Source organism: Ambystoma mexicanum, chromosome 3q (genome assembly GCF_040938575.1).
Source record: "Ambystoma mexicanum isolate Mex_15411 chromosome 3q, UKY_AmexF1_1, whole genome shotgun sequence".
NCBI lineage: Eukaryota > Metazoa > Chordata > Amphibia > Caudata > Ambystomatidae > Ambystoma > Ambystoma mexicanum.
Genome location: NC_090926.1, coordinates 541,193,308 through 541,209,670, shown reverse-complemented (window position 1 = coordinate 541,209,670; position 16,363 = coordinate 541,193,308).

The window sequence follows — 16,363 nt, the reverse complement described above, 5'->3', positions numbered from 1 at the left end:
TGCTGCGTATCTCCAGATCCAAGATTACCTCGATACCAACAACTTATTAGGACGAAAGCAATATGGCTTACGTCCGAGACACGACACAGAGACAGCTCTGATCGATCTAAAAACCCAAATTGAGGATCTGAAAGACAAGGGCAAACAAGCGCTCCTACTCCTACTGGATCTATCTGCGGCCTTCGATTTGGTTGATCACCAAATCCTTTGCCAGCACCTTAAGACTGCCGCCCACTTTTCTGATGCAGCCACCTCTTGGATCAGCTCATTCCTGGCAAATAGATCCATGAGGGTCTTCTCGCCCCTTGCCGCCGCTGACCCAGCTCACGTTCCCTGCAGAGTCCCACATGGATTGTGCGTATCTCCCACGCTTTACAATGTATTTACTAAACCACTCTTTGATATTCTTGACCATCTGGGTGTCACCTACACAAATTATGCGGACGACACCCAGATACTCATCCCTATCACTGGTGATTATGTAACCAACGTCAAAGCACTCAACGCAGTTTACACTGTCATACAGGTGTGGATGGCCCACCACGGGCTCTGCCTGAATGATGAGAAAACTTAAATACACGTCCTAGGCTCTCAGTCCAAACTCTCAAAACTTGACAATAAATACGCAACTCCCTTTACCTTGGAACCAGCCACAGAAACATCGATAAGCTTCAGGTCACCCAGAATAACACCATTGGGGCTGCTCTTAACATACCCAGGTGCGCACACATCTCATCCACCAGACGCAATATACATTGGCTTCCCATTTCACGGCGTATCGCCCTCAAAGCAGTGGTTCTAAGCTATAAAGCACAGAACAATGAGATCTGCACAAGCGCACGCCCTCATCATTCCCAGTTTCAGGCTTCAGACAGCCAGAGGCTTCAGTTTCCCAGTCCTGGTGACGAAGCTTTGGAACTCCCTACCCAATGATCTCAGGAATGTCCCCTCCCTCCAATCCTTCAAAAACAGAACAAAACAATGGCTACACGATCAAGACGATTCTCTGGCCACCACTCTGTAATGCTTGCTGCTCCCTTTTTGTTTACTTCTGTATATACTGTATCTGATTGACATCCTCATTGTAAATGTGTATATATATATATATATATATATATATATATATATATATATATATATATATATATATATAATTAACTGTAATCTGTAACTGCCTTTCGTAACTCTTCCTTGTAACCACATTTCTAAACATGTGCCCTGATGCCCTTGGGCAGGCTGCGCAATATAAATAAACAAATACAAAAATACGCAAATACAACCTGTGTTTGAACTTGTCTTTGTCCCGGGCACATGGGCTGTCTAGCATCGAGATGCATGTAGTCCACCACTGGGTTCCCCCAGGTTCCACAAATGCCTAATTCAAAGCTAATATTTAATTAAAATTCTGTCTATGTGTTCGTCTTGCACTTAGCTTGCTCACTGATTGTAGCGCCATTTCGAGCTGAACATAGCAGTAATCTCTGAAGCAAATTGTGGACTAGTTTCCATGTTGTTTTTCTGTGTTCCCATTGTTTCACGTCTGTGTTCATCATTAGTTTTAACACAGGGCCGAATTAATGGGTAAAATGATGAATTGTAATAAAGATCGGCTACTGAGACACATTTCTGTTATGTTTTTCAAATAGCTTCATCCTGCCTTTCTGTGATTGTCATCGATTCCAGATACCAACGCACAGGTTTTTTAACCGGCAGCTGCAAATACACTTGAATGGCAGGATCACAAAGATGCTTTTTTTGAGACAATCGCCACAGGCCGATATGCCCTTACACGGTACCAGCGATAAGGAGCAACCTGACATCGTTTACGGTGGCCTAGCGCCAAGCTGATGCCAAAGCCTTGCGATTGACGGTGCATCCAATGCACTTCTTATACCCAAAAGTAACACTGTGTGACTCACGATAAACATTTGTGGATTGAGAAAAAAGACAAAAATTACCCATTTGCTTGAATATTGCAATCGGTGGATGTTCTCAGAGCGTTTATTGTGAAATAAAAGTACTTTACAAATTGTACAGTTTTGCTATTTCCTTTAAAATTAGAGTTTTATATTCGAAATTGGGACGCTCTGTGTTGTGAGATGATGTGTGTTAATATTCTGGGTTCTGCCTCCACTAACGTTAACACGTAGGTGATGACTGGGCACGTTTGGCTACGCTGCCCAGTAACGTCCTAGAGATAGGTGGCGAATATCACTAGGTTTGGTGATGTCAGCCTCAGGGGTGGGGCATATGAATTAGTGCCGCCAGGGCAGTCCTCCTTGGGCGATGCAGCAATGGATAAGATTATCACAAGATGCCGCGCCCTGCTGCCTAATTTCGCATGTGTAAAAAAGAGGAAATCTACAGTAAGGTGCAAAAGAAATGTTAATAAGATCGATCAACGTATGCTTAAAAATTCATGCCTGAACCCTCGGGACAATAATATTTCTGAGCGCACTAGTCCTTTAATAGATCCATTTTTGCTCCATACGCTGCAGATGATTTTCTAAGGTCTCTGTTTCTGTAATATTTTTAATGTCTGTATGGTCTGTTAAAAAAATTGTTAAGTACACATAAAGTAATGGTTATTAATTGGTTTTTACAGTGTAGTGTAGTGTCTAAGATTAGTATCACTGTTTTCAGTCATTTCATCCCAAGGAAAATGTCCTTATAGCCATTCCAAAGTACTAGACATTTCTGTATAGAAAAAGAAAAAAACATTACTTTTACTGTACCTAATACAGAAAGTTTATAAATATATACAATAAATGTAGTGTACTCACTAGTTTCTTGCTAAGTTTTGCTGTTACTTCTGCATAGGTGTGTTGTTGATTTTTGCTGTGCAGTTTCTGTGAGGTAATTCTGTTGGAGGCATATTTATTTTGTTTTGGTATATTCCATTATGTTGCATATGCTATGTAATTGGACGGTTGGTGTATTACATATACAGTTTTCATTTCTTATCTATTATTGAATGTAATGTATTTATGTGCTGCTTTTTGAACATGTTCACAGTTTTTATTGCATGATACAACAATGTAAGATACCCCTTGGGTTTTTGGATAGTGTTGATGTTGACCGAGTACACCTGTGAACATGCGCATGGTCCGCAGACATCAGAACCACTAGCGCAGGTAGGGGGTTCAGTATGTTCTATGTTATATGTATATAAACTAAGGGAATTCTAGTAAACTTTTATCCAATTTATATTATCTATATCTATATTCAGTAAAAAAAAAGTGTTAAAAGGACGCTATGATTAAATATATATATATATATATATATATATATATATATATATATATATATATATACATATATATATATATATATATATATAAAACACAATCAGGGTTGGATTGGCCCCTCTGCCTTTCAGCTCGTGGCCAGGCCGAAATCGTCCCTGGGGAGTAGCAGCCGGTTTCTGGCCATGCCTGGGCAGGTTTGAACAAAAAAGAAATGAACAAAAAGAAATTGAAAAAAATATATTTTTGGAGAAAAAAAAATACCTGCAACGGCATAATTCATCAAAGCAAGGTAAAACATGTTACCTTGCTTTGATGATTTATTTGCATGCATGATGTGTGCATCAGAAATGATGATGCATGCATGATTCACATGCTGCTGCAGCATGCAAAGTTGAGGGGCTGCCACTGCTGCCGGGCCGGCAGCTGTCCCTGTGCCGCCACTCCAGGGGGCATGGTGCCCCCTTGAATTGCTGTGCTTTTGTATTAGTGATAAATATGTATTAGTGATATCAGTGATAAACAACCAATTTCAGAGTAGAATAAGCATCCATTTCAGACTATGCATTTTTGCCTTTCGCAAATTGCAGTAATAGCATGTTTTTTTTCAGCGGTTGAATCTGTTACGATCATCACAAGACATTCCATCTCGGTGTCCACGGGCACTTGACAACATCCTTGAGCCTAAAAGCTTCTGTACAGCGTACAAATATGTGTCCTTAGTACATCAAGTTGCCATTGACTTCATTGTGTCACAATCAATGCTTTGTTGTAATGTGTCTATCTTTCCCATCTCACTGGCATGCTGTTCAAGATGTTTGTTTTCATGTATGAGGTAACGAGTGCTCAGAATATGGGATGTCCTGTGAGTGCGCTGATTTCCCTATTTTGCCAACCTCTGAAGCCTGAAAGTAGATGCATGCAGGCTTGACATGCACCCAACTTTGCACCAGACCTGCAGATGAACTCAACTGGTCTGCTGTTAAATCTCAATTACCTGTTTAATGTTATCCACTACGGAATCATTGCTCATTTTACTATAGCCGATATGGTAGCTCAGTGGGTTGAGCACTCGCTGCTGCAATGTGTGTGTGATCTGCAGGTTTGAATCCCAGCAAGGCCATCTCAGCCTTTCATCCTTCTTAGGTCGATAAATGAGTACCAACACAGGTTGGGTGATATTGTATGCATATTTGTTCTATAAAAAAGAGCTTCAGAGTAAGTGCTAAACAATAACGTATTATCATTTGGCCTTGGACGTCTGCTTGCATTCACAGTAACTTGACAATATGGATCTATACACACAGATATTGATGATACATATGGTGATCCATTCTTGTATGAAATGTATATCACATTAGTGAAATAATAACCATATTTTTCGCAGTGAACTTAGGAACAATGCTATTTGATGCCACTTATTGTTTTGTCAAAGGTCGTGTTTCATTGCTTCCCGGGATGTGATTTTGGAGTGGGGTCAAATGACATCACTTCTGGGGATGTCATCAGAGGTCAAGGGTCGTGAGGCGAGGGGTGGGCCACTATTTTGAGGTGAGGGGTGGGCCACTTTTTTTTGGGTGTCCGGGCCTATTTCTTGTCCCAGTACGACCCTATACACCGCCTGCGGTAGCAGCCTGTAGTTATGGTTAATTTGCTCAACCCATGGGAAGAGCACTTTTTGGGCAACTTATAACTTAGCTCCCTCTGGATGAATCTTAACCAATCTTATCAAAAGAAGTATATGGCCCCCTCAAATTGATTTTGTAAAGTCTGGTGAGGTTTCATCTGTGGGAGAAAAGTTATAGGGGGTCCCAAAGTTTGGTGTGGTGCTGTTTTGCCAAGATTGAACACAAATAGCGGGGGGGTCCGATAATATTTGAAAAACTTGTAATTGGTGTGCCGTTTCACAAATCTGTACAAAGGTTTGCATAAAGATTTAAGATCCTGATTTGAATGTTTTTACAAAGATTGGTGGGATTTTGTGAAGACCATTATTAGATAGCTTATATCTTTGTTGCTGTTTGACAAATGTGTACAAAATATTTTAGAAAGATTATATACCCGACCTTGAATGTTTGTTCAAATTCTGAATGGATTTTGTCAAGTGGGAGTTTAGTTATATGACTATTATATGTACGTACATTTTGACACTTTTCAAAACATAAAACATCGACGGATTTGCAGCAAAGTCATACAAGGCGCATTACCAAGGACCTAAAAACATGGTTTAGCGAATGTGTCCGTGTTTTATTTTTTAAAAAGTGTTATAATGAATGTACCATAAATAGTAATATACTTTTGTTGACTGAGGTATAGCCTGTGTCCACGGGCAGTGGCCACATTGTACGAGTCATGGACTGTGGCCATGGGCAGTCTACTGACCAAGACCGTGAGGGACTGGCAATGGGGTTGAAGTGGGTATTGCCACTAGGAAATGGTTATGTGGTAAAGTTTTTAATAATCGGGATAGGTTTGAATGGGACATTTGTTCGACCCTGTGGCTAAAATACTGCCCATTGCCACAGCTGGAGGTGCTGCACAGGATTGCATCAACAGATAGCTGTGACTAGCACTGCATACACTCAGAGACAATGCTAATCCGCAGATAATTACTGAGGATGACCAACCAGGTGCCCACGTGATCACCAGGCCACCCCTTCAAATCATTAACCACCTTTATTTGTGACCATACCGGGACAAGATATTGGGATTTCATACCAGAATAATTTCCACAACCTCGCAGCAAGGACTGGTCCACAATCCACACGCATTGAGAAAGACCAGAGAGAGTCAAAACACTTGTCGGCTGACTTCTAACAATAAATATAGCACCAAGAATGGTTTTCAAGACTTCTTTATTACGAAAATAGTTACTTATTGAATAACCCAGCGCTAAGGTGAACAGGGCTCACTCGAAAACTGACACTTGAAAGAATGGCAAGTTCACAAAAGAATCCCATTACTAGAAATTACTAGATTAAGCGCAGTGATTACCGCCCTGCAATTACTTGATAACCATGTACTCTGCATTAAGTATGGCCAAAGCCCTAGGTTTGAATGGGAAGACATATTTTGCTTGCGGCTACAGCCTGAAATGCTGCAAGCTTGCGAGCAGCATCAGTAAGGACCTGAAAGCATGCTTTTGCAAATCTGTTTTGTGTTTTATTTTTCCAAAGATTCCAAATGTAAGCAAAAAAAATAGTGTTATATACGTTTGGTGCATGGACAATGAGCCCTCGGCAAGGACAAATGCTTACTCTGATTTAAATATCGGGGCATGCAGCATGGGCAAAGCTCTAGGTTTAAATGGGGAAAATCATTCTGCTTGCGGCTGTAGCCCGAAGTGCTGGATGGGATTGCAGTAAACTTGCGCGAAGAGCATTAACAAGGACCTGACAGGATGCTTTTGCAGTAAATCTGTCCTGTGTTTGATTTTTTTGTAAGTGCATGAACGTAAGTGGGCAGTGGCACCGGAAATAGTGATATAGGTTGGGGGCTTGAACAATGAGCCTGGCACTTGGCAAGGACAAATGCCTACTCTGATTTACTTATTGGGGCATGCAACATGGCTGAAGCTCTAGTAGAATTAAAAGGGTAAACAAATGCTTCTTGCGGGTGTAGCCTGAAGTGCTGGACGGGATTGCAGTAAGCCTGCACGAGGAGCATCAGCAAGGACCTGAAAGGATACTTTTTCAAATCTTTCCTGTGTTTCATTTTTTTGAAAGTATCAAAATGTAAGTACAAACAATAGTGATATATCTTTTCTGCCGTGGGCATTAGCACAGAAAATAGTGATACACGTTTGGTGCATGGACAATGGGCCTGGCCCCCCAGCTAGGACAAATACGTACTCTGATTTTTTTATTGGGGCATGCAGCATGTCTGACGCTCTAGGTTTAAATGGGAAAACAAATTCTGCTTGCAGCTGCTGCCCGGAATGCTGTATGGGATTGAAGCAAACTTGTGTGAGGAGCATCAGCAAGCACCTGAAAGGATGCTTTTGCAAATTTGACTTGTGTTTTAATTTTGGTAATTTGGAGAAAAATAGTGATATAACTTTACTGCAGTAGGCCTGGCCCTTGGCAAGGACAAATGTCTACTATAATTTGCCTACTGGGGTATGCGGCATGGTCAAAGCACCATGCCCCATGCGTATTAGAGAACGGCCATGCAAACCATGAGCACTGGCCATTGGTTACATTATGAGGGTATAGTGGAAACTGAACTTGGATGCTAGATAGGAGTAGTGGATAATGGGGGTGGTTTGGTGGGGCTGGGGTCATGGTCGAATCTCATGCCCAAGGCGGTTCAACAATGACTTACATCCCCAGGATGCGCTGCTGATAACGATACACATAAGTATGCGCAGCAAAAAATATGTTTGTGAAATGAAGTTTATAGTTGTTTAGTATATGTTAAAAGAGGATTTATTATTAACTTATACATAGTGATGTAACATTATGAAACATTTTCACTTATAAAAACCTATTAAAATGACAGAAGAAAACGTTGTTAAACGGATGTTACAGTTAAGATGTACCCCACCCTTGGGACCCCTGTTCCCCAGCAGTTTGCTAGTGGTCTCCCAACTTGGCATCCCCGGGAACTTTCCTCCTGGGCTCCCATTAGCACTTGTCCATCCGTACTGCCCTTTTTATTTATGGGGTTTTCTCACTGCACAATGCATTTGTGTATTTATAGGAGTACTATGTATAATTTTTTGGCATAAGTATGGGAAATGCAGATGCAAAAGAACATTAAGTGCCAGTTAGTGGATGGAAGTTTAACATATTCATAGGCTATATGCAGAGCTTTTTTATGTGATTGTTGAAAGGTGCAGTGAGCAAAAAGCGATGGCTGTAAACTCTCAAAGTTTGAAAAAAACACAGACCGGGTTATCATGCCATGTTCTTTCCGGAGAGGGGCGCCTGATACCTTTTTGAAAAATGTGGATGTATGTGTGAATGGTTTAAAGAAGGCAATGAGGGAGTGTTACAAACATAGCAGTAACAAGAGCAGAAGGGCTGTCTTGTGTGATGGTGAGCATGTGCAATCTGGGATTTCTAATAAGGCATGGGCTAGACAGGGGAATGCAGAGATAGTGGATAGTCATAAAGGGCAAATTGATTATGGTGTTTATTGTATACTAGCAAGAAGAATTTCTGACAGAAAATAGTTACTGTGCTTTTTTCTTTTTCTCGAATATACAATTGTCCATTATTTCTAGTAGAAATGCTAATGGCAATGTTGCAGAATCTTATTCAATCTAAATACTTCACTGAAAAATGTAGAGTAGATGGAGTCTATAAGCTTATTTTTTTTAGTTCTATTGTTTAACTGTGAACGGTGGTTCCTAAAGCAATCTATTTTTTATTTTCTTTTGCAGGAGAGGCCAGAAAGTAAGGTGGGGAGGGAAATGAGGGAAGGGGCACCAGCCACAGATATGGAGGGGCAGGTGGACAGGGGATGATTTTGCTTGTGTGTTACATCTAAGGTAGGGGGCAGTGGCTCTCATGCTCCTTGATTACAGCTTCAAAGCACTTCAAAATTGCTCCCCCTTGCAGAGTAGTGTGTTGCAGAATATACAGAGTACTGTTGTCTTCAAAAGATATGGATCTATAGCCTATTTTATCACCTGCATGTACCTAGTGGGCTTTTGTGTCCCAGAGAAGTAGGCTGTGTGGTTACAGTATTGGTTGAGGAAGATAAGGTAGAGGAGGAAAGACTACTTCTTCCTAAGAAAAGAACAGCCTTTCTGGGAGCATTGCAGTGGTATTTCTTTCAATTTAATAGGTGATAATTAGTTATCCTACATGTTCACATCCTGAATGCCTGATGCGATCGCCACACTAGTAAGTTGAGTATCAAGTTCCATAGGAATCCCAAAAATTGAATTGCTAGTAACATTTGACACACATGATGAATTTGGCTGATATTTTGCAAACAAACATTATGGGAAAGATTCGTTAAAACAATTGAAAAATTATTAAGAAAGCAAATAATACAATTTTCGTGCTACTCCAATTAATTTCCCCATAGAGAAAATGTCAAAAGGTCTGCACCGCGTACAGCAAAAACCGCTGGATGGAATTAGACAAGGTATGAACCAACTTGGGAGACAAGCATTGACTCAATTTCTGGGCGGAGTCTCGGGTTATTCCGTCCAGTTGTTAAAATATTTGACAGAGAAGGGAGTACCCCTGTCTTCCAAAATTATAGCTCTATCTCCCAATGTGCTTTACAACAGAGAGGCTTTTTCAGAAATAAAATAGCTAACATTTAATCTTGTTCAATGCAAGAGATAACCAGGGTTATTTCGGAAATAACCAGGGTCAATCAAAAATGAAAAGTGGAAAAAATGCAATTTGGAGGAGGTAAAAGGATGAAATGGCATCAGGCTAGAGGTGGGAGGAAGAAAGAGGACCACATGTAAATTGGAGGTTTGGGTAGAGCTGGGGACCAAGTTCAGTGCTCAAATGTTTTCCAATAACCGGGGTTATATTCACGCGACTGGTGTTATAGTAGATAATGGGATCAGGAATAAAAGTGAGTCACATGAATAACGGGGGTAATTTTACGAATAACCAGGGATTTTTACAAATAACCAGGATAATTTGTAATACATTGCTATTATCAGGGTAATACTACCCGCCGTTATGGGAAAATGTGATTAATACAAAAAAAGGTGAATGTTACAGCAACAGTGAGGTGGGGGTAATGGGAGCGGCCAAACACTTTGGCTACTGGGTTATTTTACGGAACCAAATGGTCAAATATGGAAAGTGGACTTGGACGAAGGCCATGGCTAGTGGGCCCCATTAGAAAGTTATTGGGGCAACATGTCTAGAGATCACAGTGAAAGGCCCTGGCCATAGCCAAAGGCCATGAACTAGCGTGGCCACGGCCGGTCATGACTTCACACATCCGCTTGATTTCAAGGATTTTGCTGCGTTAAATCTGTACAAACTAACTGCACCCTAACTAAGGTTTTTTTCAGTGAATATATATATATTAGAGGATCTGCGGTAGCAGCCCTGTAGTTATGGTTATGTTGCTCAGACCCATTGGAAGAGCAGTTTTTGGGTGGCTTATCATTTTGGTGCAGTTTGACTAATCCTCACCAAACTTTGCAATAAAGTATAGGGCCCCCTCCAAATAATTTTGTGAAGGTTGGTGCGGTTTTGTCAGGGGGGGCAAAATTATAGGGTGGAGCCAAACCATTTCAAATCCTCATAGACATAATGGAATCAAATATTTGCCCACACCTAGAGCCCAAACCACTGGAGGTATTTGCACCAAACCTGCACGAGGAGCTGTGGCTTGGTCCCTAAAGCATACTTTTGAAAATCAATCCAGTTGTTTTAAAAAATAAATGGCCTACGAGTCGGTTGAAAAGAATTAGTGAAATCTGCGTCCGGTCTGCTGACTCACTTCCTGATTTGGTGTCCATGGACGCCTTTGGACCAATCAGAGTAGCGCCTAATGTTTGCGGACATCATACGCGTCTGCTGATTGGTCAATAAAAAATTTGCGGTGCCCTTAAAACCTTTGAAATGGGTGCCATTTTGGATTCACACAACTGCGCCCGTAGTCCACAGACGTTGCAATAAAAACGAATAAAAACACAACATTACACTTGTGAAACTAATGAAACAATCTCTAGGGAGGTGAGAGTGATGAGGATGGGATAGGAAATGGCCATAAGAAGCCAAAAGTCAGGTGTTTTTTCTTCACCGAAGTGCGCAAAACATGTTCAGGGGCATTGCTGACAAAAGTTCAAGACATCATTGCATATTTCTGCATTATAGGGTCATGAACAGCAGGTTTTGAATGTCTTATAACTTTGCTGCCATTCAATGAAACTGCATGCGATTATGCAATATGATGTGAGACCCAACTTTGAATGTTTTTGCAAAGTCTTGTGGGATTTTGTCAAGAGGGGGCAAAATTAGGTGAGGTCTCAAAAACTTTAGATGGCTTATAACTTTGGTGTCATTTGTCAAATGTGCACAAATGTTTGCAAAAAGATTATAGACCCAATGAATTCTGTCAAGTGGGGGCTCAGTTATTTGACTATTTTTTGTACGTACATTTTGACACTTTTCAAAAAATAAAACATGGTCGGACTTGCAGAAAACTTGTGCGAGGAGCATTGGCAAGGACCCGAAAGCATGGTTTCACAAATGTGTCCATGTTTTATTTTTTGAAAAGTATCATAATGTAGGTACAAAAAATAGTGATATACCTTTGGTGTGTGAGGTATAGCCTGTGGCCATGGCCAGTGGACAGATTGTCCGGGTTGACCCGGATAATCTTGCCACTGGCAATGGCCATGAAGGACAGGAATGAGGTTAAATTGGACACGGCCACAAGAGATTGCCTATGTAGCAGAGTTTATTGAAATTGGGATAGGTATGAATGGGAAAACACTTCTGCTTGTGGCTACAATCCGAAGTGTTGAATGTGATTGCAGCAAACCTGCCCAAGGATCATGAGCAAGGAACTGAAAGCATGGTTTTGCAAATCTGTCCTGTGTTTAAATTTTTTCAAAGTGTCAAAATGTAAGTACAAACAATTGTGATATAACTATGCTGTGCGGGCAGTAGGCTTGGCCCTCGGCAAGGACACATGTCTACTTTTATTTGCTTGTTGGGGCATGTGGAATGGCCTAAGTCCTAAATTTTAATGGCAAAAGAAATTATGTTCGCCTCTCCAGCCCAAAGTGCTTTAGGGGATTGCAGCAAACTTGCACGAGGAGCATCAGCAAGGACCTGAAAGCATGGTTTTGCAAATCTGTGTTGTGTTTTATTTTTTCAAAAGTGTCAACATGTACGTACCCATAATAGTGATATAACTTTAGTTCCTGGGCAGTGGGCCCGCCCCTGAGCAAGTACAAATGTGTACTCTGATTTGCTTATTGGGGCATGCTGCATGGACAAAGCCCTTGGTTTGAATGGCAAAACAACATTCTGCTTGTGGCTGCAGCCGGATGTCCTGGATGATTTTGGGATGCATATCCAGGTCCCCTTACCCCCAAAGTGATTCAGGCTAAGGAAGATGTACTAAGGATACAGATTGGGGGGTTCCAAGGGTTCTATTAACCTGCATGCACTGAATAAAATTAGATTACTAGACATTTATAAACCTAGGGACCTAACTCATCCTACTGAAGCTGCCTGAAGCCATAAACCTAGCCCTTGTCTATGAAGAGCTCTAATTAATACTAGGTCAGCAGTGAAGAATGCAGTAGCATTGAAAGACCTCATTTATTTTTTGAATTTAGATTACAGACATATATATGGTTTGCGTCATACTCTGTTCCCCTTTGTCAGTTACTTGTTCCTTCTGGGTTCTTACAAAAATGGGAAAAATCATTAGCAAAAAAAAGGGGCAAGGGGTTGCCATTATTTTTAGATCTGTATTCGAAGTATCTAATTTTCAGTGTTTGAAATGGGAGGAACAATCTCATGTTTTTAAATGTGCATTGTCTACCTCATTGAATTAGTCTATGCAGGTACTTTTGTGTTATCAACCAACAGGCCCTGTTGGTACCTTGGGTGGGAAGCCTTACAGTGCTCAAAACGAATGATCCTAGATGATTTAAATGTATGGTGCAATGTTCCTGATTATCCAGATTGGTTCAAACTGAATGAAATACTTTTGGCTCATGATCTAAATTTGCTAACTAACCTGCCTTCCCGTAATTTCGGACACTGCTTCGATTTAGTGCTGTTTAGAGTGCTAAATGTAATTCACTATGAAAATATAGATGTGACCTGGTCTGATCCCTCAGTTGTTGTATTCTATATTCCTATTGTCAATATGGGTTTTTCTAAAGTTTCATCTGCAAATGTCATTGTTACTCGCAATAAGATAGATCATGATGGCATTGCATCTCTTCATTTAACTGCATCTCTCTCTTTTCATGATGATAGTGATATATACAATCAAACTAATATGACTTTTCTAAAGAATTGTTGCACTGTTAGGACACTTTTGAAAGTAAAAAACAAGTCAAGAATAAAATCAACCCCTTTTTCTTTTAGTATCTGGAAGATCTAAAGCAAAAGTACCATACGAAAGAGAAAGATACCATTGATGGCCAAAAAGCAAATTGGCACTAACAGCCTATATACAGGGAATGTATGGGCAAAGTCACAATCTTTCATGGACAAATTGATTCCTCAAAGAAACGACCTAAGGAATTATTTGCTGTAATCCAGAAAAGAACATGACCTGAATGTGCCTCATTCAGTTTACCTCCCTCCATTACTTCGGCTAATGGGTTTAAAACCTTTTTCTATGAGAAAGTAAACTCAATCGGTTTAAATATTGATTTTGAGACAGCAAATCCTCAACACACAGGTCAGAATCAGGATTCTGTATTAACTTCAACTCGTCTATTGACAAGTTTCTCCTTCTGACCTGTAAAACCAGATGATATTGAAATCTTGCTTCGTTAAGTCAAACCAATAAATTACGAGTATGATCCCATTCCAGCCTACTTGGTAGTGCAACATGCTTCGCCCCTTAAATTATTTGTAACAGATTATGTGAATGCCGCATTACGACAGGGAAGTGTTTCTCAAGATCGTAAAAAAGCTTATCTTCCGCCACTACTGAAGAAACCCACATTGGACCATCAAGTTCCTGTAAACTATGGTCCGATTGCTGGTTTACCTTGGCCCTCCAAGATTCTTTAAAGTGTTGCTAGCAGACAGCTTTAGAGCTATTCAGAGGAACACTCTATTCTTGACAACTTCCAGTCTGGTTTCAGACCTGCTCATGGGACTGAGACAGCTCTGGTGGCTGTGTAGGATGAAGTCCTCAGGGCTGCTGATGAAAGAGATGTGAGCATGGTGATCTGGCTCGATCTATCGGCGGCCTTTCAACTAGTTGATTTCGGCCTACTGTTGACTAGAGTCTCTGATGTGGCCCAGGTTTTGGGTGATGCATTTACAAGATCTGACCCAAGTAGTCAATCGGGCACATTTTTGTTATGATGATCTTCTTGCGCTATGTGGAGTACCTAAGGGGTCATCACTTTCTTCGATTTTGTTTAATGTTCACCTCAGGCCTTTGATTGATATTTTTTACAAGGTTTTGTTTGACTTATCCCTCCCATGCGTAAGACACACAGATCTATGTTAGATTGAAATCCACACTGAGGCCCTACATTGCCCTACAGTGTTTGGCGCAAAAATGTATTAAGAGACTTCCATGCGACTATTCCCTGTCCTGCCATGTTTGATGCTGCAACCTCCTTCTCATGTAATGGTTACAAATCTAGGCTGTGTATTGCAGGCATCTTTGGGCTGTATTGCTCATGTTTCAGAAGTTGTTAGATCTGTTTTCTATCAACTTAGGCTCCTAAAGACCATTGTGCTATTTTTTCCCCAAACCCGATTGTGCTGTGGTTGTGGGAACCACGATAAACTCCAATCTTGATTATTGTGGTGTTCTCCTTACAGAGGCCCCAGAGAGCCAGTTACATCAGCTCCCGGTGGTTCAGAATGCTTCAATTAGACTGGTTTTCAATCAGCCAAAAAAGATACCAATCTTGGAGTATTGGAGGAAGCTCCATCGGTTGCTGTATGAAAGCGGATTGATGTAGACTACTGTGCCTAATACACAAATGTGTACAAGGTGTGCCACCTTGCTATTCGGTCTCCAAAATCAGGCTTTATCATCCATCCTGCTTGCTTACCGAGGAGATAGATGTTTCTCCATCAGGGGCATCGCCTCTGGAATGCATTTCCAGCCGAGTTAAGGAATTTATTTCCCATTGCTATTTAAAAAAATAAATAATTGAAGACACATTTTATTCAGTAACTTTGGTAGTGTTTTTAAGCTGCCATTTAGAATTGAACTTCTTTGCCTCAGTGCAGGTTTCTGCTTGATTCCGTAAGGCTATGCAAGTTATAAATCCTAAATCAATCATACATGGTAACGTAGAAGGTTGACTGTAGGGGCAGAGGGGTCCCGTGTAGGGGCTAGAGAACATTATAGCTCACAGTAATGAATGGTAGGAGAGCCATTTTAGCTTTGTGATAATAAGCACTGAACTACAGCAATAGCACATCGTAGTATTTTGGCACCAACACACTTTCCCATCCCCAAACCAAAAACTAGGTATTCAAAGGGAATTCAAACCCAACAGATACAGCCATCCCATTGTATCACACGGCGGGCCTACAGAACTAGAAAGGAATGTGATTTCCAGAGGTTTTGGGCTGCCAAAACAGTTGCATTTAGATTTAGGGCCCTGGTGCCCACCTTGATACTGGTCCCACTTTTAGAACTCTTAAATCTCAAACACAGTTTAACTGATTAGTGTGTTCCTGGAAGAGCCCAGGGAAAGGTTCAAGGAAGGGTGCTGCTGCCAATGCAGGAGCACCAAGCAGGATGTCTTGTGATATGTACTGCGAGGTGCACTGGGTGGGGATAACAAATCTAGGTCAGTGCCAGCAAGGCACGGTGGGGACGCCTGCGTGTCTAGGATCCAATCAAGCACCATGCATTTTGAGGGCCAATTTGACCTCGAGAGTATCCAATGATCTTATGCACGACTACCAGGTGGACATCAGGTGAATTGTACATGGGGAGAAAAGCAGTCTCAATTAGGGATCCTATTCCTTCTCTGGGACCCAACAGTTACAAGGCCATAGACCACATGGAAGGCTTAAAAGTAATGATGACCAACCACTTGGCATCCTATATGGAGCGGGTGGTATGTTCATAGGGGGCGGCCAATGACCTGGCGGAATTAGAACTGTATATTGCTTGCATCGTGTGTGACGAAAACTTCCCTTAACATGTACCGTCCTGCTTTGAACTAGCCAGTGCGCACCAGGGCAGTTTGGAGTGAATGCCCCTACTTACATGTCATGACTTTTATTTGAGAAATAAAACCTGGTTATCCTTGCAAGAGGTGCACCAAGCCTTTTTCCTTAGAGGATTGTAATTTATTGGTCTGGGTGCCAGTGGTCCACCCTGCAACGGGATAGCAACACACTTGTGTGAGGAGCATCAATAAGGACCTAAAAGCATGCTTTTGCAAATTTGTCCTGTGTTTTACTTTTTCTCAAATGTCAAAATGTAAGTACAAAAAATAATGA